This window comes from Eptesicus fuscus, chromosome 5, assembly GCF_027574615.1.
Source record: "Eptesicus fuscus isolate TK198812 chromosome 5, DD_ASM_mEF_20220401, whole genome shotgun sequence".
Taxonomy (NCBI): Eukaryota; Metazoa; Chordata; class Mammalia; order Chiroptera; family Vespertilionidae; genus Eptesicus; species Eptesicus fuscus.
The window spans coordinates 31,270,796-31,296,979 of NC_072477.1; the positions used below are offsets into that span (position 1 = coordinate 31,270,796).

A 26,184-nucleotide genomic window follows, 5' to 3' on the forward strand; every position below is an offset into this window, starting at 1 on the left:
CCCTGTAGGCATTCCTGGATAGCAGTTACTTGGTTTCCTGTCCTGGATACTGATCTCCTTGGATTTCAAGCCCCTTGTTATACACTAACCATGGCAGTTGCCCTTTCCTTTAAGACACGTGATATTGTCAACTTGACCATCATGTGGGAGAAAATAAAAATGCATGATAGCCTGGCTGATGTTGCTCAGTGGTTGAGCGTTGACCTATGAATCAGGAGGTCATGGTTTGATTCCTGGTCAGGGCACATGCCTGGGTTGTGGGCTTGATCCCCAGTAGGGGTCACATAGGAAGCAGCCAATTAATGATTCTCTCTCATCATTGATGTTTCTATTCCTCTGTACCTCTCCCTTCCTCTCAAATCAATAAAACATATTTTAAAAAGATGCATGATAAAATAGGAAACAGTCAGTGTGGTTCTTTGAAGACAAATCATGGCAGACTTCCTTCATTTTCTTCTTTGATAGATTGACAGGCCTCATAAACAATGGGGAGTAATGGATAAGATCTATGTTGCTTCCTTGTAATCACTTCTGAAATGTTCAGGTGTGAATGGGCCATATTTTATGTTTCCATATTGAGAAGAAACACAGGGTCACTGTCACTGGGCCTGATTAATAGCCCTGTTTCTCTGAGATTCTGCATCCAAGCCAGCCTGCTAGATAAGTTGGGCTAACAAAAATAAGGGCAGCGGAATGAAATAAAGAATCAGAGTGAACTCTGTCTATCTAGACAAACCAGGAGAGATTTTCTACATGAAGGAAATTGTAGTCAGAATTATAGGAAGGTGTTGGGATTATAAGGTTAGAAAAAGAAATTGGGGCTTGGAGGTGCATACCATATCTTAACAAAAAAATTCAGGAAAAATTGAGATGGTGTTGTAAATTGTGCAGTGAAGGATACAATTTTTATTTTTGAGACACCTGAGGTAGGTGTTTGAGAATGCTTTGAAGTGGATTGGAGTCTAATTCTCTCTTAAATTCAGCAAAATGTCTTTACAAATATGTACTTTTATGGGGAATATGGAATGAGAAAGGATATTAATTTCACCAGAAAATGAGACAAGAAAAAAATCTTAATATTAAAGGGAAAACAAACAAACTTTCTAACTTTTATCCTACATATGGTGGGGGAGTAACATGTGAAGGGTGGTCCATTCATTTAATCTTTATGAGTTTAACAAATTCAGTTGGAAAGCAAAGGGGAAAAGCCCCTGTGTTCTGTTTATTGTTAAACACAGAGATGAATGGGTTTTATATTTTCAGTTTCCGACCATCCTAATATATAAAAACCCAAGGTCTGTAATGACCGACCGAAGGCTTGACTGAACATTGGAAGTCAGTCCTATAGTTAGTTCTGGGTCGCTGTGGTGACCCAGCACTGACTGCCGCTGGGTGTAGGTGCAGGTGCAGCGACCCAGCACTGACTGTCGAAGGGGCTGCGGATCAGGCCCGGAGAGAGGCCCAGAGAGAGAGGCAGGGTCTGATCCACAGCCTCCGTGGCAGCTGTTGATCAGCCATTGCCTCTCTCTTTCTCTTTGGGTTTCACCAGCAGCTGTGCCTCTGTTTCTCTCTGGGCCTCCGTGGGGCTGCTGATCAGCCCCACCTCTCAGATTAGGCCTGGAGATAGGCCCAGAGACGCTGACTGGCATAGATACCTACCAATCAGAACCAAATCTGTCTGAACTGTGAGGAGCCAAAGGCTGCCTAGGAGGCAGAGCTTTTGATGCTGACTGGCATAGAAACCGACCAATCAGAACCAAATCTGGGTGAACTGTGAGGAGCCAATGGCTGCCTAGGAGGGGGAGCTTTTAACTCTGATTGGCATAGAAACCGACCAATCAGAACCAAATTTGCTGGCAGGGGAGGGCAGTTGGGGGCAACCAGGCTGGCAGGGGAGGGCAGTTGGGGGCGAGATCAGGCTGGCAGGGGAGGGCAGTTAGGGGTGATCAGGAAGGCAGAGGCAGTTGGGGGTGAGATCAGGCTGGCAGGGGAAAGCAGTTGGAGGCAGATCAGGCCAGCAGGGAGGGCAGTTTGGGGCGATCAGGCAGGCAGACAGAGGTAGTTAGGGGCGATCAGGCAGGCAGGCAGGTGAGCAGTTAGGAGCCAATGGTCCCAGATTGTGAGTTGGACATCCATAAAGGGGTCCCCAATTGGAGAGGGTGCAGGCTGGGCTGAGGGAACACCCCTTCCATGCACGAATTTTGTGCACTGGGCCACTAGTTTTTTTATAAAAGGAAGATGGATTATTCTCATTCTTTCTGGAAATGATGAACAGTGTTGACCCAAGTGAAATATAGATTTGTGTAACAAAGAAAGTGGTTTTGCTATGTAATAAGCTCCTATGCTTTCTCTACATCTCAGCTCAATCACTGTTTCTTTAGAGGAATCTTCTTTCACCTGTGAGGCTAGATCAGCTCAGCCTTTCATAAACTCACAACACCATGGACATGTGTCCATCTGTGTGTAACACTTGTCTTCATACAAAGGTTATATTTTTGAGTTTTTAATTTACTTAGATAGGCTGATAGCTTCACTGAACACAGGAAGTGTGCAAGTTCTGTCTCACCATTTTCTAACCAAAGCCTAGTACAATATCTGACACCTATTAGACTTTCAATAAATGAACGAGACAATGAATGAATGGATGTGGTCAAGATGTTAAAATACAGAAAAAGAAACTGAACACAACCTCCCCCCCGCCTCCAAATATTAGGTTGAATAAGACTGTAGTCATTGCCATGAAAGGAGTTTTCATGTAGAAGTTCTACAGCAGGTGTGTTACCTTTCTGAGTAAGGGAGGCAGCTTTCCAAACATAAGGAAGAGGCACAGGGATGGAGAGTAGGCAATGCTGGCACATTCGGAGTGGGTGGCAGATGGATATGAAGTGGGCCTGGTTCCAACTTCAGTCTCAGCTCAATTTCAGTAACTGTTCCTGAACATGTTTCTCTTTTATCGTCCCATTGAAGGCCTATTTAAAAGCACTCTGTGGGTCCTTTTGATACAGCAAGTGAGAGTGATCAAAGCCCTGAGAACTAGGCATCATTGGCACACGGTGGAAGCTGGTTGCAGTAGCACTTCTTCACTCCTCTGAGCTGACAGCGGGGTTATTGAGCAGGAAGTGAGGATTCATTTACTGGAGAGCAGGAATGGGAACAAGGATTTCACAGCAATTAAACACATTTAGCAGAACTATTTTCTGACCTCTGGCAACTTCACAATTTTGTGGCTTCCTTTTTGTTGGGAATGTCTAGGACCCTTACCCAGCATCTGTCATCTTTTTTGTTGTTCCCCCAAAGTAAAAGAAGGAAGGGAAAGAGATCTTAGCAAGGAAGGGAAAAATAAGATGAAAAGAATCCAAGTGTTCATCTTGTAGTCATTATGAAACCAAGTCCAGGTGATGGTGGCATTCACAGGAGACATGCGTGAGTTTCACCTTCTATGACCTCATTCTCTGTGCCCCATTATTTCCCATATTCATTAATAATTTTGTTATTGGAGTTAGTATGCAAATGTTACCAAATATTTTCCCTTTTGTTTGAAGCTCAAACAAAACAAAAGAGGTTTCATTGTATTTCCAAAGGATCTGATGAACTGGCGAGGTTTTGAGATTTGGAGATAGGATAAGAAGTGACATGTGGAGATGTGAGGAGAGAGCAGCGTGCCTGAAGAATGGCTCCTCTGTGTATAACACATCCAATAGTAACTTGGGTTAACTTCTCACTGGTGGCAATATACTCTGACCTTCCTGTGACATTATGCCCTACACATAAAAAAAAAAAAAAGAAGGGACATGTGGCTACTCATTTGTACTTCATTAGAAAGGAGACAGCTATTTCTTCTTAGCCTAATATTGGTACAGTTCCATCTGAACCTGGATGATTGGCTTGATAGCTTTTCAATGACTCCTCCAGCTATTTGATTCTGTGAATGATGCTAAAGAAATAAACTGATACTCCGAAATGCATCTAGGTAAGTGGTTGGTAAATTTTGAACTTTATAAATAAATGTTCTTTACATTGTAATCTAAGTTACTGTAGTCCTATTTTTTTCCCTCCTGAAAAGCAAAGCTTGAACATGTAAGCTAATGTTTACTATTGGTTTACAAAAGCAAGACATAATCAAATTTCAGATGTAAGACCTCTATTTGGCTTGTGGTAAGGGGGAAATGAATTGAGAAAATTAGGAATTCAGCACTTTTTATTTTATCAAAGTCTGGACTAGTGATTGTCATTAGCAGGCACTTAAGCCACACTGTTTCATCTGTGAAATATATGGGAAATGTTTTTCTACCTGATATGAGGGCTTAATTTCTGTGGAGTTTATATGCGCATGTGTGTGCACACACATGTGTGTGTGTGCATGTGTGTGTGAGGTGACTCACAGTGGCCTCTCCAAATCAGGGAAAGTGTGACTAATGAGGATACCACAGGGGAGCTGGGAGGGGTGTGTACTCTGTGTGTGTGTGTGTGTGTGTGTGTGTGTGTGGGTGTGTGTGTGTGATTTTGCAGCAGGTGAGAAGATCTCCTCTGTGGTTGGGCGGGAAGAACCAAGCATAATGCACCTCACAGTCTAATTAACTATGCTGTTTCCACCTAGCTTTCCTTTCCTTTTGCTTCTGCAATGATAGCATGAAAGTGAGATAATATGGCTGAATTCAGTGTGGAGACCTTCCACTTGTGTAAAACATCAGATTCATGCCAAGGAGGGGAAATACAGTGATTATGAGTAAATATTCTGATAGCTTCATTTATGATGGTTAAAGTTTACTCAGACCGATATTATGTATCTGTCTGTATGGAAACAATTACTTCTTGACCTCCTGGCATTCTTAATGAAGATGATGTGCATTTCTGAGGGAGTTGCATTTCTGACAAATTCATCAGGGAGTAGTCTTGGAGTATTTTTATAGGACTGCCATCATTTTTGACATATTTGAAAACCATACTCTCAGTGGTAAATAAATGTTGTAATTCTTTAAGAAACTGATGTAAGAATGATATTTTTTTTTCATTTAAGAAAACAGCCTGTGATCTCCTCACTATTTTCTGAATAATAAACAAACATGATATAATGAAATCATTTACATGTGACATCAAATCAACTCTTTAGTATGAAACTATTTCTAATATCATTAGTAACCTTACATTCTGTATAACTCTGATAAGCCCCAAGAACAGAGCCAACCACCCAGTCATCTATCCATTCATTATTTTTCTAGCTACCGCCTCAGGCTGTATGAATGATGCAGTCTAGTTTCATCTTTGTCATTGTAGCACAATCTTTTTATTTATTTACCACAAACCCCTGGCTCATTCGCTGCCGCTCCCAGGTTATGTTTTCTGAGCTCACAGTGACTCAGCATTCTACATAGGCTAATAGAGTGCGAGAACTGAAGAGGAGAGTACATGTTGTCTGAGTAAACTTCTTCATGAACATGAAGTCCAGAGATACAAAGTGCTAAGATGATGATACCCAGACTCTCTATACTCACTTGACCTGTCTGCCTTTTCAGCCCTCATTGTTCCTTTCCAATCTCAGAAGAGAGTGCCTGTTTTTGCACTTTGTATAAATGGATTCATATACTATATGCATTCTTCTGTGACTTGCTTATTTGTCCCATCTGTATATGTTTTACATTCATTCTTGATGCTGTATGAGACAGTTTATCCTCCCCCCCACCCCACACTGATGAATTATGTTCTTTTGTATGACTGCTACAACTATTTTTTTTACCTGTATGATGTGTGGTACATATTATAATTATCTCTGGTTTTATTTTTGTGTCCAAACAATGCTTTTATAAACATTTTGTACACATCTCTTGTTGCTCATGTGCAAGAAGTGTGTGTGTGTGTGTGTGTGTGTGTATGTGTGTGTGTGTGTGTGTGTGTGTGTGTATAGAATGACCACATCATGTCTGTGCTCTTGGCCAACTTTACAAGATGATGTGAAATGTTATTTCATATTGTTTCACCAGCGGTAAATGTGAGGTCTCCATCCACATCACCACCTGATAGATGACAAATGAGGTCATTGTGTTTTCAGGTTACATTTCCCTGATTACTAATAGGAGTTTTAAAAAGATGAGAATCATTTCATGTTTCCTAGTCTGTAATCAACCTTTTCAAGTTAATTTTTATTGGGTTGTTTGTTTTTTTAATTTGTTCATAAGAGTTTTTTTCTATATTCTGGATATATCCTTTGTTGGTTATAGGTGCTGCAAATATCTTCTACTGTGTTGCTTATCTTTTTATTATTTTATAATATGTTATGAATCATCTTCATTTAATGTGGTCAAATCAATTATTTGCAGTTTATGCTTTTGCATCTTGTTTGAGCTCATAGAAATATTCCCCTATATTTTCTTCTAAATGTTTTTAAACATTTTCACTTTTATTTAAATCATAGACAGATCTAGAAATGTATTTTTATTCAGATATGAGGTAGGGGTTTATTTTCATTTTCCATATCTGGATAGTCAATTATTTCAGTACCATTTTTTGAATTGTTCATTACCCCCACTGATCTACAAGGTTACCTGCTTCATAGATGAAGATGCATGGATTTGATGGAGTTATCTGTTTTTCCATGTATCTATACCACACTATTATTTATCAAATATGTATATAGTGCTTAATGTGTGCCAGACACTGTACCAAGAGCTTTAGAAAGGTTAACTCATTTGATTTTTACAGGGAAGGTACTCTTACTATTATCACTTTATAGATGTGCCAACTGAGGCACAAAGGGATAAGTTAACTTATCCAAGGTCACTCTTTCAGAAAGTGGCAGACCCAGGGTTCACACACAGGCAGTGTGGCTTGAACATTATGCTACCTTTCCAGTACTAACTTGTCGCTTAGTACTAGAGGTTTATGATTAATACTAGAGGCCTGAGGGGTCCCTCAACCTGGCCTGCATCCTCTTGCAATCTGGGACCCCTTGGGGTATGTTGGACTGTCAGTTTCAGCTTGATCCCCACAGGCCAGGCCGAGGGACCCCACAGGTGCACGAATTTGTACATCGGGCCTCTAGTATGCATATAAGATCTTTGGTTAATCTCTTCTTATCCTTCCCCCTCCCCACTTCCCTCTGAGATTCATCAGTCTGTTCCATGTTTCCATGCCTGTGTGTTGAGCATCTGCCCCCTGGTGGTCAGTGCACGACATAGCTACTGGTTGAATGGTCCAATGGTCCAATGGTCACTTAGGCTTTTATATATATAGATTAACAAAAACCACCCAGTGCTGCTGCTTTCAGTGTGCTATGACACTTTGTGGTATGTTCTCTTCCATGTAAAACTTTGATCAGCAAATAAACTTATATATACACACAGGAATACCAACAAACTTAATAATTTGATTTTATGCTGAAACTATTGATCAATTAATAGAGAATTGGCATCTTATGATATTGAGCATGGTATGTCTTTCCATGTGTTTATAATTTTCTCCATCAAAGGTCTTACATGTTTATCGTTAAATTCATTTAAAAAAAACACACACACATATATACTTTTATATACATTATGATATATATATATAATACTTTATAATACATACATATTATAATATATATTTGTTATGAGCATCACAAGGGCAAACATTTGCATTTGTCTCTACCAGTGATTTTGAGATGGAGGTCTATTTTGTCTGTTATTAATAACAGAATTATTTAATTGATATTTGTCTAGCATATAGTTTTTAGCTTTTAATCTTCAACCTTGCAATGTTCTATGCTCTTTTGAAGCCCATAAATAGCTCATAGTTGTATTTTAAAAAATTCAATTTGACAATCCTGTTTTTATATTTTTATTTTTAAAAAAGATTTTGTGCCAATTTTAGAGAGAGAGGAAAGAAGAGGGACAGAGAAAGAGAAACATAAATGTGAGAGTGAAAAAATCACTTCTGGGCATGTGTCCTGACCAGGAATTGAACCAGCAACCTTTCTGTGCACAGATGATGCCCAGCCAACTGCATAACACTGACTAGAGCAACAATCTTGTTTTCAACCAAAGATTTTAGTTCATTTGTATTAATTTTAATTACCAATACTTTAAAAGTTGTGTCTATACTCTTTGTGCTTTAAATTTCTAAGTTTTCTGTTTCTTTTTATTTTTGTCGGGTTTACCTTGGATTGAGTTTTCCCCCTCTCTTGTTTTGGGAGTTACCTCCATGTTTATTCTTGTAGTGATTTCCTTAGATATTTTAATGTATATGTTTAGCAAAATCTACTGTAAATTAGTATCTTTACTTTCTTTAGTGAAATATTACGGATTTACAATCATACCCCCTCATTTCCTTCTGAACTTTTTACCATTGTTCTAGTCTTTTAGTTCTATTTAGTTTTTAATGCCAGAAATAATATAGTGACTAAAGCATACATCAAACTGAATGTTTTCCTCTTATTTTCTAAAATGTAATCTTAGAATTTAACCCTTTATTATATAATATAATATATTCCATTATATTCTCAAGTCTGTGTCACAAACATATTCTAAGCTTTTTAAGACTTAATTTTTTTTTTCTGTTGTAGTTAGTGTTGGTTTTTCATGCTTGATTTCCACAGGACTAATTCAAGTGAAAGTTTCAATTACTAGGTCAAGCTGGTCTGAGAAATAGTGGGTAGGAAGAGAGATAAAAAGAAACAATGGGGAACGCAAAAAGTGTTACTGCATTCTGTGACTATGTGAAAAAGAGGAAAACTAATATAGTTCCATTTTTGATTTGCTACTCTTCTACCTTAGTCTTTGCTTTTCTACTTACTGACATCTGTAAGTCCTCATAATATTCCATGCTGTAGATGAGGCAGTGATCCATTTTATTCCTTGGCCTTGTTCTGGGTCAAACAAGGCCATGATAGATCCAAGACAAAAATTCATACCTCTTTTCTTTTTTCATCCATGCTGCCCTTTTCTAGTATTCCAGTGTCTTTCAGAGAAACAGATTCAGTCTTATCTTTTCTACCTGGTTCATCTAGAAAAACATTTCTTTCCCACTAATGAAAATACTTTCCTTGCCTTACAATACGTGATTGAAGAATAGGTTAAAAATAAACCCAAATATTACTTAAGATAATGTAATAAAGGACTCCAGATCAGACGTCTGTTACTCATTCTTTATAACCTCTGGCTAGAAGCCATGCTAATCAAGATTTATTGCTATTTATTTCCCAGACTGCTTGCTCAGAGGACTCCTGAATTGTCTTCAGTCATTTTCAGTTTGCTTGTGATGTCAATAAAGCATAAGTAAAATTTGAAAGACTGGTTGCTATTGGGAATTACATTATTTATATAATTTTCAACAATTTTAAAAATCTTCCATTGATATCATTTATTGTGTTGTTACCCAGATGATGGCTTTCTATGACTTCATGTAGATCTTTGTTTCTGAAAAAAATCATTTAATTCTGAACAGAATGCCTATAAAGAAAAGGGAATTCACTTCATAGTCTGTAAGTCAAGTAGCAGGTTATTGTGTAAATTTTGTTGATGACTGGGCAACATGAGCCATGTGGACCATAAAACTAAACTATGAATCTACCTCACACAGACTTTTGAAAATGTGGCTAGATCTACTTTTCACTTTTCCTTTAAGGATACTCCCCATGGTAAGAGGAAGGTGGAGGGAACCTTCTCTCATCATCTCCAGTATCCACTGGCAATGTAAAATGAAGAATTGAAGCACCTATACCAATAGTAGGCCACCTTCTTGGACTCTTCCCTCACCCCCAAGCATATTTACCTCAATTATCTGTGATTTGACATCAAAAGTAAATCAAGCTGTTTCACTATATTAATATAGAGTTTTTAATATGGTCAAATAATGTAATTTTGTTTAGTACATAGCTTATAGCTGTAGTGACCTATTGCCATTGCAAATAGAAAGAATGATTTTCTTGGTACTACTGATGACTGTTACAAGCACTTCTTCTCTTTTTAACTTGGTCTGAGTATTGCCATCGGGGAAAGCAATATTCCTGGGCCTGTTGCTGTAGGTTCCCTGTTTCTGAACATACGTGCAGACTATTGGATTGAAGACTCAGCTGAGGTTTTCATAGTTTCTGCTCACTGGAAAAGCTTATGGTGTGAACGTTATTTCTTTCTTCTATGCCCCCAAACTTGGGCACTGTTTTTTCTACTATAAGAGTAAATTAAGCCTTTGCATAAATGGGGTTAAGTGTTATACCTGCTATAGGAATTCATAGAAAAGAGGGTTCAATGTAGGCTATTCATGCAAGCTAAAAAGAAGTGTTCCTTAGTAATGCTGATGAACCTTTATAAGGCAACTCTTTGGAGTATAAGTTCTGTCACCAGATTCTTATGACAGAAAAAAAAAAGCATTAAATCTTCTGGTTGTCTTAAATTTCAATGTCTTCTTGTCATATCTCTGAACTAAGAAAACTGTGACTGTTGATGATGCATATGATACATTTCGATTTGTTTTATCACCCTTTTCTGACTCAGGAAATGCTTTGCTTTATTCAAATCCTGATGCTGAATGAGCTATTGTTAACTAATGAATTCCTTAATTTGTATTTATAGTACAAGGATTAACTTTGTAGGGTACTCTGTAATCAGAATTTTTCTATAATTTCCTAGGATCTGGAAGAAAATAAAACAGCAAAGGATATTTAGAGTTAATGTCAATACTCCAAAATATCTCAAAATAGATGTAGGAAAGAACCCTCCTATCTTACATGTCTGAAGTGTCAATGCTTATTTAAAACTAGTACCTCAGTACACCGATTTGTGCACACTGAAAGGAAATTAATTGGAAGGTGGCTGGTGGGGCGAGCCTACCTCTTTTGGCCCCTCCCCTCTGGCTGCACATGGGGCGGTGCCATGGCTCGAAGGGCATCTGCAGAGTGAGTGGGGTCCTCTGGCAGGTGGGGACCCTCGGCCTGGCCTGTGGGGATCAGGCCGAAACTGGCTCTCTGACATCCCCCAAGGGATGTGATAAGTGGATGCCACTGAGATCCACTGGCACATATCCACTGAATTGTGAGAGGGTGGTTCTCGGGTGATGCACCCCGGAATCCGGCTCCCTCCTCTCTCATTCCAGGATGCCTCACCCAGGAACTGCCGCTGTCAAGTCACTGTAGCTTGGCAGCTCCTGCATTGAGTATCTGCCCCCTGGTGGTCAGTGCACATCATACCTACTGGCCGCTGGGACAGTCGCTTAGCCTTCTATATATAGAGATGTTATTGAGCTCATGGGAACTATATGTTTATAATTTTATCAACTGAGTCTAAAACTGAAGACAGGCTGAATGTCAAGTTTCCATCCATTATTAACTTCTGTATTATGAATTTAAGCTTTTTTTGCTTTATTCATGAATTATCATTAGATTTTTTTAAATTTTAAAAATATTTTTTATTGAGTTTTTTTAAATTTCTTTATTGATTAAGGTATCACATATTTGTCTTCTTCCCCCCATTCCCATCCCAAACCCCTCCCCACGCATGCCCCCACCCCCCTGTTGTCCGTGACCATTGGTTAGGCTCATATGCATGCACACAAGTCCTTTGGTTGATCTCTCCCCCTTATCCCCACCCTCCCCTACCTTCCCTCTGAAGTCCGACAGTCTGATCTATGCTTTCTTGTCTCCGGGTCTGTTCTTGTTCATCAGTCTATGTTGTTCATCATTTCCCCTAGATGAGTGAGATCATGTGATACTAGAAATACACTTATAAGAACCGAAAATGAGACAAGCAATAATGGTTATGCTGAGAGGCAAATGAATCAGTTTGTAGTGAGTTTCTTTCTGGGCCAACAGTTCTTTTGAGTCCCAATTTCAATGTCAAACAGTTCCTTAGGTGTACATGTCAGCAATGATATTTCAGTTCTGGATGGTGGACAAATGGTGTAATGCAGGTCCGACCCTCTCTGGTTTCGTCCTGGGCAACCTGCAGCGACGCACAGCTGCGGACTGCTAATATGGCAAGGCGTTGTCAGCGTCTTCCATTTCTGGACTGTTTCTCTTCTGTCTTCATGACTGGAGCAGTCCTGTCAATTCCTCTCTGTTGCAGGAATCCACATGGTCTCGGAGTTGTTTTCTGAAGATATGCAAACATATTCTCGACCAAAAGTTAGTAAAGGAATCTTTTCTATAAATTTGACTTGCAATCCTTTTTCATTTTTTGCCCAAACAATTTTCCTTTGGCTTGTTTTGACACCAGGTATGTTTTACATGGGTGTCTTGCTGTTAGCATTACAAATGAAAGTTAATTTTCTAAAGTAAAAATTTTCTAGATGTATTTTACTTACAGGATATTTTTCCTTACATGATATTCTTCTACTATCCCCCTTTTTTGATTTAAATATTAGGAGACTTTTGAAAATTATATAATGTAGTCTTGATAGCTTTTAAATTTTATTTTTTTTTGCACTAAAATATGACTGCTTTAGGTTCATTACATGTTATGCAATTTTACCATGAGATGAACTACCAATAAAAATTTTAGTTACCACTTTAGGAACAGCTTTTTGTCCAGTACAATTAATTTTTCTAGAATATTTGCTTATTTCAATTAGCCAATTTCAATTAGCCTGAAAACTTGACTACTATTTTACTGTCAAATTTAATACTCTAACAACAATATTATTTTACCCTGTAAATATTAGTGGAAAGGATTATTTGGCTTCTTGAGTAGGCCCTGAGCATTCCTGGTGCTAGGCTGGATTTAGATATCAAATACTCACTTCCCCACACCATGGGTACAAGACAACTCAAACAAGTCTTGTTGCAGTGAGAGGGCAGCTGCTGTCGGCCAAGTCTCTGTCTGTTACCTGGGTCCCGATTTGAGCTGGGCATGGGAAGCTAAGCAGCCATGGGGGCAGGAGACCTCCCTCAGAAGGGGTGAAGATTCAGGCCCCTGCAAAGTTGGGGGGGTGAGGGTCTGTGCCCCACCTCTGTTGACCCCCAATTTCTCTCCTGATGGCCCCTCTGCAACTGTGCCTGGCTTAGGTTGCTCCTTCCCTGAGGAATCTTACCCATCTCTGGCTAACCAGCCAGCCTCCGGGGCCAAGCAGAGTGATGTGAGGTTCAGTTCTGTCTCCTTGGTAGCCTATGCCCCTGTGGCCTCCATGCCCAGCACCTGCCTTGGGATCCCCTCGCCTGCTGGCGGGGCCCCGGCACTGATCACATATCTTGGGGAACCCAGGTTTCTTCTCCAGGGAGGGCCCAGCTCACCCCAATGGGCGAGAGACAGATCCATGGTACCAGCCATCATGAGGCTTCAACCTCGGCATGAACAGAAAGCTCAGGCAACAGCTATGGGCAATTGGATTGTGAGAAGAGGGCCCCTCTTGGCCAAAAGGGCAAGAGGGCCAATATAGAATGCTCAGGTACCTTCCCAGGGGGCCCTCTACACAGTGGAAGGGATTAAATCCTTTCATGTCCTTTTTAAACTGCTGCTAGACATTCAAAGAATTAGTTTGTAAGTTTGTTTGGGATAATTGTACATTATGCTGTTGTAATTCTAAAATATCAAGAGATGTGTTACCTTTGTCTCAAAGCATGAAAAATATGATTTTTTATTGATTCCCAAGGGTTCGAGGTACTATTATAGGTAATGGGGATAACACAAATCTGGGGAAAATTATGACGACATTGTAGAATAATATCATGTAAGGATATTCTTTGCTCTAGGCCATGGCAATTCCATTTCCAACTGGCTGTCAATTTCTTTTTGTATAGACAAGGTCTTAGTTACATTTTCTGCACCTCTCCCAGGAGCGAGTAGTGATAGTCCCTTCCTTTGGTGTCCACACAAGCCAGAAACCTCTCTTTAATTTTACACACAAAGTAGCAACGGTTTGATTTTGTGTCATACAAAATGGAAGCTGGGTGGAGACCCCTGTGTAATTATACTTCCTTGCCCCACCCATGGTCCTCCTGGATTTCCAAGGTGTTTGGTATTATTGGTGACTACATTAGGCGGGAGATCAGCCCACGCTTTTGGTTATCTATAGATTTAAAACAGTAGAAGTCAGGGAAATGTATTCACTAAGAGTGTTAGAAATTAAATTAAGAGGAGTTATCTTTTGAAATATCTGAAAAGTTTATTGAGCTTTGATTAATTTAATTTTAGTGCAATTAATGAAAATCAAAGGTGGATTCATTTAGTTAAGGGCATCAGATGAAGGAAACTGTTCATTCTGTATAAAGACCTAAAGTGAGAATGGAGAATGACTTATAATTAGCCTTTAGCTTCTAGTTTAGCAAATGGTCAGGCAGATGCTATCTGAATGTTAACTGATGTTAGATAACTTTTGTTTTAATACAGTGGAAATAATTACTTTGACTTCTAGGTATTCTAAGGATGCAGTTTGAATATTCAGATAAAAATAAAGATCGAATAATGTGATGCAATAAGAAAATTATATTAATTCAGTGGTGCTGTTTCTAGTGATGGAGGAAATCTATTTGAAGTGGTTGGGCAAAAGCATTTATAATATAAATAAACAAGAATGAAGGGAAACACTTGTATCCCTTAGTTGATGACAGCTTTTATTACTTACCAGTCTGAACTTTTTTCTTCCCACTCCCATACCTCCCAGGATGTATATTTCTTCTCTTTAATCTGTAGATTCTGGTAAATGTACAGCATGGGGCAAAAGTAGGTTTACAGATGTGAGTACATGAAACAGAGTTTATTTTATTGCTATTGATTATTTTATTAATGTATTATTTTCCATATGAACAACTATAAGCCTAGTCTTGGCCCCATCCTTTATGTTTTATGGTGTGTGTGTGTGTGTGTGTGTGTGTGTGTGTTCAGAGTGCAAGTTATTAGGGGTGTAATGTGTAGTTTCAAGTCTTAAGACTCCTACTGATTTGATGACTAGTTGATCCATGACATTTTTATGACCTTCAACTACCAATTTTTCTGCTAACCTTCTAATGCCTTTCTGAACAACTGTCAATACTCATGGGTGATTAGCTTATCTCCCATGTACTTATATATGCAACTGAGATCCACTGGCACTAGGCAGGATAATTTATTATCATACAGAATTATTATTGTGCGGAATTTAGTACTTAATGAGCCAATTTTGTCTCATATCCAGAACGCTGTAGGTGCTGAAATAGTCTGTGTCATAATCTGCCCTGGCTTTGTGGAGATTTCTTCTGAAAAATCAGAGAGGCAGTGCAGTGGGACCTGGGCCAGCACTAAAAGCCCAGCCCTGTCCTGTCAGTTAATGTGATCATTGGCTGCTAGACTACTGCATCATCTTCCCCCTGCTTTTGGGTATGTGACTCTTAGTGCTCGACTTTCCCTTTGCTTCCTGTCACTTGGCTGTACTATTCCTGTATTCTGCTCCCTGACAATTGAGCTTTCTTCGGTGCAGTCTCTAGACCTTTCCAGGCTGGGCCACCAGCCACCACATGTGTTCTGCTAGAATGTAAGCTCTACAAGGGGAGAGCTTACACACACACACACACACACACACACACACACACACACACGTTTATTTTGTTCAGTGCTATGCCCTCAGTGCCTAGAACAATGCTTGGTAGGTGTCAGGGTCTCAGTAAACATGTGTTGAATGAAATTTATTGACCTTTGTCTCTATTGTTTGCTTTCCTCTAACTCTCTGACCTTCGCATTTTCATGAGTAGCCTTTGTCATCAGGTGTCTGACTTGTGTAACCTAAGGGTGCTACAGGAGCTCCAGACAAAACCCACTCTGTCTCTGAGCTCAGGCACATCTAGCCACGCCTAGCCCATGGCAGTCTATTGCATAATATGCCCAAGGACATTAATGTTATAAGGTATTATCACTCATTAGAGTGCATTGCAGCTGGTACCGGAGGATAAATTGAAGTCTGCAAGTGACTTTGTCTTCCCCTAAAGTAGATGTTTTCATAACTAAGAGATTCTTAGGTTTTGTCAAGAGCAACTTCAGAAAATTCTTAGAGAACTGGACTTATTTCTGTATGCTGTCTAATTGAGTTGGGATCAGTGATCTCCTGTGTGATGTGAAAAATAACCTTTGGGAAGATCCAAATGGATTATGCAAATGGGTGACAGCCATTCTGCAATCTTAGGACATCTACAGGTAATAATGATGCTATTGTCTAAGTCAAGATGTACACAAACACTTGCTAATAATATCTAGTGATGCTATTTCTGCCACTGAGAATCTAATACAGTTTTCTGAGGGAACTTCAAAATTATATAAGTCTGAGTCTTATAGGAATGTATATAAAATTACATTCCAACTTAAAACCACAGAAATATAGATCTTAGAGCTGAAAGATACCCTAAGATATCAGCTATCTCAGATGCCTGCCTACAGGAGGGTTATTTGAATTTCATGCAAAGCATCCATATGAGACCCATAGAGGTTGAATGACTTTCCTGCCAAGGGTGACATAGCAAAGCTTTGGAAAAAAACAAATTTCATCTATTGTTATAATTTAAAGGGAATATATATTTCCATAATTTCTGTTTGAGTTTTTCTTTCATAGAAAGCTTCAAAACAATCTGCAATGTCACAAGCACATTTTTTTATGATATGCACAAGACGTTGTAGCTTCCACAGAATGGGATTGGGTGCTGAGGATAAAATTGAACATTTTTCCATTCTTCCAGACAGAGGGCTTATGCTCTTGGTAAGACAAAGCACAGTAAACACAGGGTGCGGCAGAAGTAGGTTTACAGTTGTGAGTATGCAAAGTGCAGCGTTTTTTGTTTGTTTGTTTGTTTGTTGATTGGTATTATTATAATTATTGTATTGTTTTCCATATGAACAACTGTAGACCTACTTTTGCCCAACCCTGTATTTTGTCCTGCTTGTTTCTTATACTTCTGTGCTTTGTCTTCCTATTCTGGAAATACCTTATAGTGTCCAAACACTGACCTTGAATTTCATGAGCCACACAACTTCTGATCTGAAGTTTTGAGCAGTCCTCATTTACAGTCTGTTGCAGAAGCAGAACATCTAACTAATGCTATTTTGCTTCTTTCACAACCAAAAGCTGATTTGGTTTATATTACTTTACTGCCGTTGCTGAAAAGACCACATAAGCTGAATTGTATAGTTCCAAAGTCCACCTGTAGTCCAGTGTGGCAGATAAAATTGATTAGACTGTATTTTCTCCAATCTACACAGTGATACTAATAAAATAAACATATCATTTAAGTAAGATAGCATAATAACATATATAAGGAAATTAGGAGCAAGGTGGCTAATTATGTAATGTCCCTTAAAATATCCTTTCTGCCATTATCAGACGTAAAGGATTAGGTAAAGCAAAAGTGGCCTTTTGTTTTGTACTTATGTCTAGAAATATTATTTTAACAATTTTGAAAAGTACTACTTCCCATATCATCATACTTTCAATTCTACTCATCTCTATAAATGTTCTATTATTCAACTATCTCATCTAATAGTCTTAACTGTTCTGGTATTAGCTCCTCCCCTCATTTTTTTAATGATATTTTTTATTGATTTCAGAGAAGAAGAGAGAGGAAAAGAGGGATAGAAACATCAATGATGAGAGAGAATCATTGATCGGCTGCCTCCTGCATGTCCCCCACCGGGACCAAGCCTGCAGCCTGGCCATGTGCCCTGACCAGGAATCTAACTGTGACCTACTGATTCATAGGTTGATGTTCAACCACTGAGCCACACCTACCAGGCAGTTTAAAAAAAACACCAAGAAATATAGTAATTTACACGTTTTATGCCTTTTAAAAAATGCTTCATAAACTCAAGCCTATTCTATTGTGTACTTTGAAAGGAAGTACACATCCAACCATGTGAGTATGTTAGCATAATGCTCATGTTGACAGGAACCATATTTTTTCTCAAAAGCATGATTGATGAAGCCAGTTTTGCAAAGAGCTCATGACCAATTTCTTTCAAGGTTCAGTTCAAATTTGACAGCATGAAGAATTTCATGTAGCAAATGGGAAATGTTCTTTTACATTTTCAACTGGTATGATACTCATTTTGGGCTTCCAAGCACATCCATACCCAGTCCTGGTTAAATATATGGGAGGCCCCACTGTGCCAGGGCTCTGGTGCAGCACAGCCATTGAAGAGAGCATGTGTCTGGTTGTATTCTCAAAACCATGCACCTTGCAGGATTCTGCTTTTTTTTTTTTTTTGGTCAGTTTTAAGTGCAGACCACATGGCATAATAACAACAATCAAAGCATGAATTTGTATATGCTACGAGTATTGCAGTTTTTGACCAAACTGCTTCATGCTTGACTGTTATCTTTTGGGTTGATGGGTTTCCAGAGAAAACCAGCTGTGCAGGCAGGGGAGGATTGGGGAGGGGGTCAGAGATCAACCGAAGGACTTGTATGCATGCATATAAGCATAACCAATGGACATAGACACTGGGAGGTGGTGGTGAGGGCATGTGCTGAGGGGTAGGGGAGGCCGGCGGGAGGTCAGTGGGGGAAAAAGGAGACATATGTACTACTATTTGTAATACTTTAAACAATAATAAAAATAAAATAAAAACAACAACAAATAACCCACAGCTGTGCAATTTGAGATGTTTCGGTACATCTGTACCAAAGTTGCAGCCTGAAGATGCTCAGAATAGTGATATTTGGTGTGTGTGTGTGTGTGTGTGTGTGTGTGTGTGTGTGTGTGTTTTCTCTGCAGATGCTAGGGAGAGAAATGTTCAGCTTGAGCAAACATGACTAATAATTGTTAGATGTTTATTTGCAAACAGACAAGTGTTGGCAGCACAGAATCCAGAGCAGAAATTATGGGACTTGGGGCTTTATATTTTCCTCAGGGCCTAACCCTTTCTTCTAACATACTTTTTGGAATTTTAAACATTTTATTTATTTGTAAAAGAATACACTTTACCTAACTTTGTATTTAACACTGCTTCTCCCATGTGATGGTAAATAATCTTTCTGAAACACAAATGGATACTTGTGTAATGATCTTCACCATCCTGTCAGCAAACATCTCTCTTTATTCCTATAACATTTTAAAGTACTTACTTGTTCAACTTCCTGCTAGCTCTACTGGAACCTAACTCCCCTGAAGGCATAGACCATGTTATTTTGTCATTGTCTCCCTACTGTCTGCCGTTATGTGTTTGGAAAATGTATAATGAATGAGTTAATATTATTTTTAATATTTATTAAATTTGTTTTTGTACTTTAAATATTTAAAAATTTTGTCTTCAAGTGTGCTATATAGGATAATTCTCCATTAGTCAGTTCTCACTTTACCTAATCATGTGAAAAATGTTTTTTTAAATCATTTGATAAAATCCAGCACCCATTTATGTTAAAAACTCTCAGCAAAATGGGGAACAGAGGGAATATACCTCAACATAAAAAGGGCATATATGACAAACCTATAGTTAATATTATATTCAAAGGACAAAAACTAAAAGCATTCCCTTAATATCAGGAACAAGACAGAGATGTCTGCTTTCACCACTCTTATTTAACACTAGGGGCCCAGTGCACGAATTCGTGCACCTTGAAAGGAACTGTGGGCCATGAGGCTGCAGTGGGCACAGGGGCGGATCTCGGCCCATCCTCTGTGCCCCTGCCCACGCCCTCCCGCCACAGCCCCCAGTCCTCTGTCTGCTGGCAGCACTGATCCCACCACCGAGGCTCCCATGTGCTGACGGCTCCAGCTGCGCTTGCACCTGCTGACGGACGTAGCAACTGGGGCCAGCGCCAGCAGCAGTTGCTAGCGGGGCCAGTGCCATCAGTGGGTGCAAGTGGCGGCTGCTGCTCCGATCCCCCCTCAGGAACAGGGGGAGGTGGAGAAGCCCTCAGGAGAGATTGGAGCTGGCAGCCGTTGCTTGCACCCGCTGATGGCACGGAGCGATCAGGACCGGCACTGGGCGCCAGCAGCGGGTGCAAGCAGCGGCTCCAGTGCTGGCTGTGGGTGTCAGTGGGGCCGGCACCAGCAGCGGGTGTGAGTGGTGGCTGCCAGCCCCGATCGCTCCTCAGGAGCAGGTGCGAGTGCCCGGTGGTACCACGGTGTGTGGGAGCAAAGAATTTTCAGTAACCACCAGAGGCTTGCCCTGATGACAGCAACCAGTGCCCCGCCTTGGTCTGGCACCCCCGCTCTCCTGCTCCACCATTCTGCTGTGGCGGATGCCTGCCATTTTCCACACATGCCCCCTGGTGGTCAGTGCACATCATAGCGACCGGTTGTTCAGTTTTTCAGTTGTTCATCTGTTCGGTCTATTTGCATATTAGGGTTTTATATAGGTAGATAGTACTAGAAGCCCTAGCCACAACAATCAGACAACAAGAAGAAATAAAAGGCATCCAAATAGGAAAGAAAGTAAAATTGTCATTATTCGCAGATGGCATGATACTCTATATAGAGAACCATAAATATTCCACCAAAAAACTACTAGAGCTGATAATTGAATTCAGTAAAGCAGCAGGATACAAAATAAATATCCAGAAATCAGTTGCATTTTCATATACTAATAAAGAACTATCAGAAAGGAAAGTAAGAAAACAATCCCATTTATAATTGCATCATAAAAATAAAATACCTTGGAATACATTTAACCAAGGATATTAAAGACCTGTACTTGGAAAATTACATGACACTGAAAAGAAATGGAGGAAGATAAAAATAAGTGGAAGCATATACCATGTTCATGAATAGGAATTAAAACAATTAAAATGTCCGTACTACCCAAAACAATCTATAGATTCAACACAATTCCTATCAAGATACCAGTGGTGTATTTCACAGAGCTAGAACAAATTTTCCAAAAATTTATGTGGATGGAACCACAAAAGATCCCAAATAGCCACAGCAATCTTGAGAAAGAACGAAGTTGGAGGAATCATGCTACCTGATATCAAACTATAAGGCCACAGAATTCAAAACATCATGGTACTGGCATAAAAATAACATATAGATCAATGGAACAGAATAAAGAGCACAGAAATAAGCTCATACCTTTATGGTCAATTAATATTTGACAACAGGGTCAAGAACATGTAATGGGGTAAAGACAGTCTCTTCAATAAATGGTGTTGGGAAAATTGGACAAATACATGCAAAGAAATGAGACTAGATCACCTTATTAAACCATACACAAGAATAGACTCAAAATGGATTAAAGATTTAAATGTAAAGCTCAAAACCATAAAAATTCTAGGAGAAAACATAGGCAGTAAAATCTTGGACATTTCTTAGGCAATATTTTTTCTTATATATCTCCTCAGGCAAGGGAAACAAAATAAAAATTAAACAAATGTTACTTATATGTGGAATCTAATGAGTAAAATTAAAAAAAAAAAAAAACAACCAACAAAATAGGAACAGACTCATAGATACAGAGAATAGACTGACAGCTGTCAGAGGGGAGAGGGGTTAGGGTACTGAGTGAGAAGGTGAATTGATTAAGCCAAAAAAAACCAAACAAATACCCTCAACCAAACTAATAGACACAGACAACAAGCAGTATGATGATTACCAGAGGTTGGAGGAGGTAAAAGAGGGTCAAAGGGGGTATAAATGTTGATGGAAGGAGACTTGACTTTGAGTTTTGAACATACAGTACAATATATAAATGATGTATTATAGAAGTATACACTTGAAACCTATATAATTTTATTAACCAGTATCACCCAAATAAATTCAATGAAAATTTAACAAATGTGTTTTACTATAAGAATGTTTTTAACTATAATTTTTTAATGATTATTTATGAACCTGGCCAATAATGAAAACTGATCATCTTAGTTATAAGCCTTTACCTTTTTATCATTTTCCTGGAAAATACTTTTTTTCTTTATATATTCTTACTAGAGGCCTGGTGCACGACATTTGTGCATGGGGGGGGGGCGGTCCTCTCAGCCGGGCCTGCACCCTCTTGCAGTCCAGGACCCCTTGGGGGATGTCCACCTCCTAGCTTAGGCCCGCTCCCCCTGGGGATAGGGCCTAAGCCGGCAGTCAGACATTCCTCTCGCAGTCTGGGGCTCTCACAGTCCAGGGAGAGGCTCCCTCCACTTCCACTGCGCTCGCCAACTGTGAGCCCGGCTTCTGGCTGAGTGGTGCTCCCCCTATGGGAGTGTACTGACCACCAGAGGGCAGTTCCTGCATTGAGCATCTGTCCCCTGGTGGTCAGTGCATGTCATACTGCTGATCGTTTTGCTGTTAGGTCGATTTGTATATTAGCTTTTTATTATATAGGATAAGGTCATATCTGTACTATATTCTCAGAATATGAGATATAATAATAATTATAATTAACATAGTTATCTTTGAACTATAAAGAACTTTAGATATCATGCAATCCAAAGGAAAGAAAATTAAGGTTCAAGGAGATGACAGAACTTCTCTAAAACTATATTGGTTGGTTTTAGTTTTAATTGTAGGATATTTGGTTATATACTTATTAAAAATGTGGTGGTATTTTAGGAGTCTTTTTCTGAGCATTAAGATAAAGCATTGAAAAATAATTACTATTATTATCCAATTCATCCTTCAAGAATTGGTCTTTATTTTCATTCCTTAAAATAGAATACTTTTTTTTTTTAGGGATTTGAGTTCATCTTTGTTTTTTTATATTTATATTTATATTTAGTTATACAAATAATTAATATATTAATTATGTGTCTTTTTTCAATGATTTTTTTAAATAAAAGCATCTAGTTTATATCTAAATTCAATTATTTTATACTGATGTGATATAATTTTGTGTTGCAGAACTCAAATAAAAATTTCTGTACTTTGAACCTGCATTGAGTCAAACTTACATTTTAGTATTTTCACCATCAATTTTTTCACTTACTTCCTTATTATCTAGTCTTCTATGCCTTTGTGTTTGTTTTTTGCCTTTTTAAAAATAGCTAGCATATTTATGGCATATTTATATCCCCTACATTTACATACTTCAGTGTTGGTTAAATGGCAAGGCTAAAGTAATCATTTTCATTTCTAAGTCAATTGTTTGGAATGCAAATCACAGAGCAGGGAAATTAGATTTTAACTCTGGGCTATATACACACTGACTGCTACTACTATTATATTATCAGTACATTACAGGCATATTAGGACTTTGTGAGTTATTATCCAGTTTTATTATAATTTCAATCTGAATTTTTAAAAATTCCAACACAGAAAATATGCCCTTTCTGCAGTGTTGATGGTTCTCTAAGTGGCAAAAAGAGCTGAGGCTGTCAGGTTAGATGCTTTGGGAACTAGAAACTTTTAAATTTCTGTGTCTGAATAAGAGAAAGCACCTGGCTATGATTCTATATCCAGATATTCTAAATTGGGAGCAAAGGACATTTGCCCCCATTGCGTAAATATTCTTAACTCACACTCCTCCAGCTTTACTCTTTTGAGCCATTTATCATGGTGGTGGTGATGGTGATGTGATGATGAGGGTGATTGCTATAATACATGTCCATGGTGGAAAAAAGAACAGCAGAGTCTGACATGATGAGTTTCCCTCCACCCTCAGTACCCCATCATTGTACAGATGTATTTAGTATTATTAATAGCTTCTTGTGCATTCTAACAGAAGTTGTATCTATCTACAAGTATATATTTCATTTAGTTTATCTCAGTCTCAGTTTTCCTCTCTGGATATGTCGCCTATAGGTCAAGTCTTCATGAACACTGGATTGCCAGTATCCCAGTTTTAAAGTGTCCTAGAATTTTGATGTAAATATTTCCATTGCACGAGTAGCAGTAGCAGCAGGCGCCTAAGGGACTAACTCATTTACTAGCCTTCTAAATAGGGCAGCTCAGTTTTCTTAGACACAGCCTAGGCCATTAAATTCTCCTGACATTTGAAAAAGGTCCAATTCTTACTCAAAATGTTGTCCTGATTGGATCAAGTCGTTAAATGGACAACGAGGAGTGGGGAGTGAGTGAACCACACCTCAGAGAGCAGAATGAAAAGCATCTGCTGCTTATCTCCCAGATTGATGAGTGCAGCTATTTTGGAAGAGTGAGTACTAATTAACCCATTAAACAGTTCCCACTGTGATTCATCAATGTAATTTCAGGCTAAACTGATGCTTGGAGACTTAAAACCTAACCGCAGAAACTTATCATTGTAAGCTAACATCCCTGTAAGAGAAAATTTTCAGGGGTGTTAGAAAAATTTCTTAGGGCATGTAGTAGAAAGGAAGTAATAGAAAGCGAAAAGCTCTGGTTCTGCAGAAGGTTCTTTTAAAAAATTAGCTTAGTTTCCCAAGTGCTGATGAAGTTGACCAAATAGAGCTAAAGTTGCATGTTTTATTAATAAGAGCCTTGATTGGTTGTGTATTTGTATCTGTGTCTAATTCTGGAGAGTTATGCTGCTCAATTAAAATCCACCCAGGAAGCATGTTCAGCGTGTACAGTGTTCTAACGATAAAACAGATTTAGTAAGCTGCATTAAAAAAAGGAAAGGCAAGAAATGAACATTCCAAACTCTATCGTGAAGCAACAATTGGGGACATGAGAATGGTGGCATTACTATTCCAGAGAGCATATTACACTATAGGTTAGAAGCAGGCAGGCATGTGGTCCCACTTTGCAGTCCACTATACACGCGTCAGCATGTGGACACTGTCAAGTTATGTGTTACATAAATTAAGGATCGATCTGATTGGCAAGGAGCACATCCAAGACTTATTTTTCACTATCTTCTAAAATAGATCCATGCTTCTGAGATGTTTTCAAATGAACAAATACTACACTAAATTTATACAGACTGTTCATTATTGAAAAAAATAAAAAATGGGCACAATGAGAAAGTTGCCACTAAGATGATGAAATTCTTCACAATCCTCTCATCTCTGCTTGCCTACAACCCACTGGCTTTTATCTCTTGCTCTTGTCCATCTACATATCATCATTCTATTTTCATTCTAAAAATTTATGATCATATATGGTTTCTGGATTATAGTTGGTACTCAATAATTTATTTATTTTTAATCTTTGTTGTTGAGATTATTACAGATGTCCCATTTTTCCCCTCATTGTCCCCTTCTGCCCGGTTCCTACCCCACCCCAGGCCTTTACCACCTTGTTGTCTGTGTCCATAGGTAATGCATATATGCATATAAGATCTTAGGTTAATATCTTCCCACCTCCTCCCACCCCCCTTCCCTCTGAGAATCATCAGTCTGTTCCATTTCCATGCCCCTGATTCTATTTTATTCACTAGTTTATTCTGTTTATTAGATTTCTTATTCATTTATTTTGATTTTTAGATTCACTTGTCAATAGATATGTATTTGTTGCCATTTTTGTTGTTCATATTTTTCTTCTTCCCCTCCTCCCCCTCCTCCTCCTTCTCTTCCTCCTCCTCTTTATCCTTATCCTTATCCTTATCCTTATCCTTATCCTTATCCTTATCCTTATCCTTATCCTTATCCTTATCCTTTTCCTTTTCCTTCTAGAATACCCTTCAACATTTCATATAATACTGGTTTGGTATTGATGAACTCCTTTCTCCTTTTCTTGTTTGTGAAGCTCTTTATCTGACCTTCAGTTCTAAATGATAGCTTTGCTGGGTAAAGTAATCTTGGTTGTAGGTCCTTGCTATTCACTTTGAATATTTCTTGAGTAACCTTATTTCCGTGGTTTTGAACTCTATATCCACTACTTTGCTTTTTTCCGTTTCTTTTATTTGTAACATGTTTCTTTGTCTCCACATTTTGGCTGCTGCCCTGTGATTTTTTTCTATGTATTGGGTAGAGCTGCTATATCTCCTTGAGTTGGTAGAGCAGCCTTGTGTAGTAGATATCCTATAGGGCCCAGTGGCTCAGACTCCCCAGTCACCTGAGCTTGGAACTCTAGGTACACACCTTTGTGGGCTGTATGCACGGTCTTGTTATTAGTTGAGACTTGATTGCTGTTGGTGTCACTGGAAGAAATTGACTTCCAGGCCAATTGGCTGTGAGCACCAGCTGCGACTACAGAGGGAGAGCTGCTGTGCAGGAGACACCCTTATGGAGCAGGAGTTGCTTCAGTGGGGCTTTGGTGCTCACTGAGTCTGCCCCTGGAGTGTGTTGCTTATGGATGTGTAGAGTTGTAATCTGGTATGGTCTGATACTGACCACTGGGTACACTGGCTCTTGGGTCTCCAGGGAGGTGCAAAGTCAGCCACTGCCTGGGGCTACCCAGCAGGAGCTACAGAGAGATCTGCAGATTCCTCTGAAGATTAGTATCAGGTTTGGGAGTACCAAAACAAGGCCCAGCTG

The 26,184-nt window shown here is 39.1% G+C and overlaps 1 protein-coding gene and 1 non-coding gene across 2 annotated transcripts in view; both read left to right on the forward strand.

Annotated features, from left to right (window-relative positions):
* KCNH5 (potassium voltage-gated channel subfamily H member 5) overlaps positions 1–26,184 on the forward strand; it is a 258,352-nt gene that overhangs the window by 106,647 nt on the left and 125,521 nt on the right. The window lies entirely within an intron of this gene.
* On the forward strand, positions 3,639–3,769 carry LOC114230722 (small nucleolar RNA SNORA11). Its single transcript, XR_003616681.2, has one exon. It is a non-coding gene; the product is annotated as a small nucleolar RNA SNORA11 (small nucleolar RNA).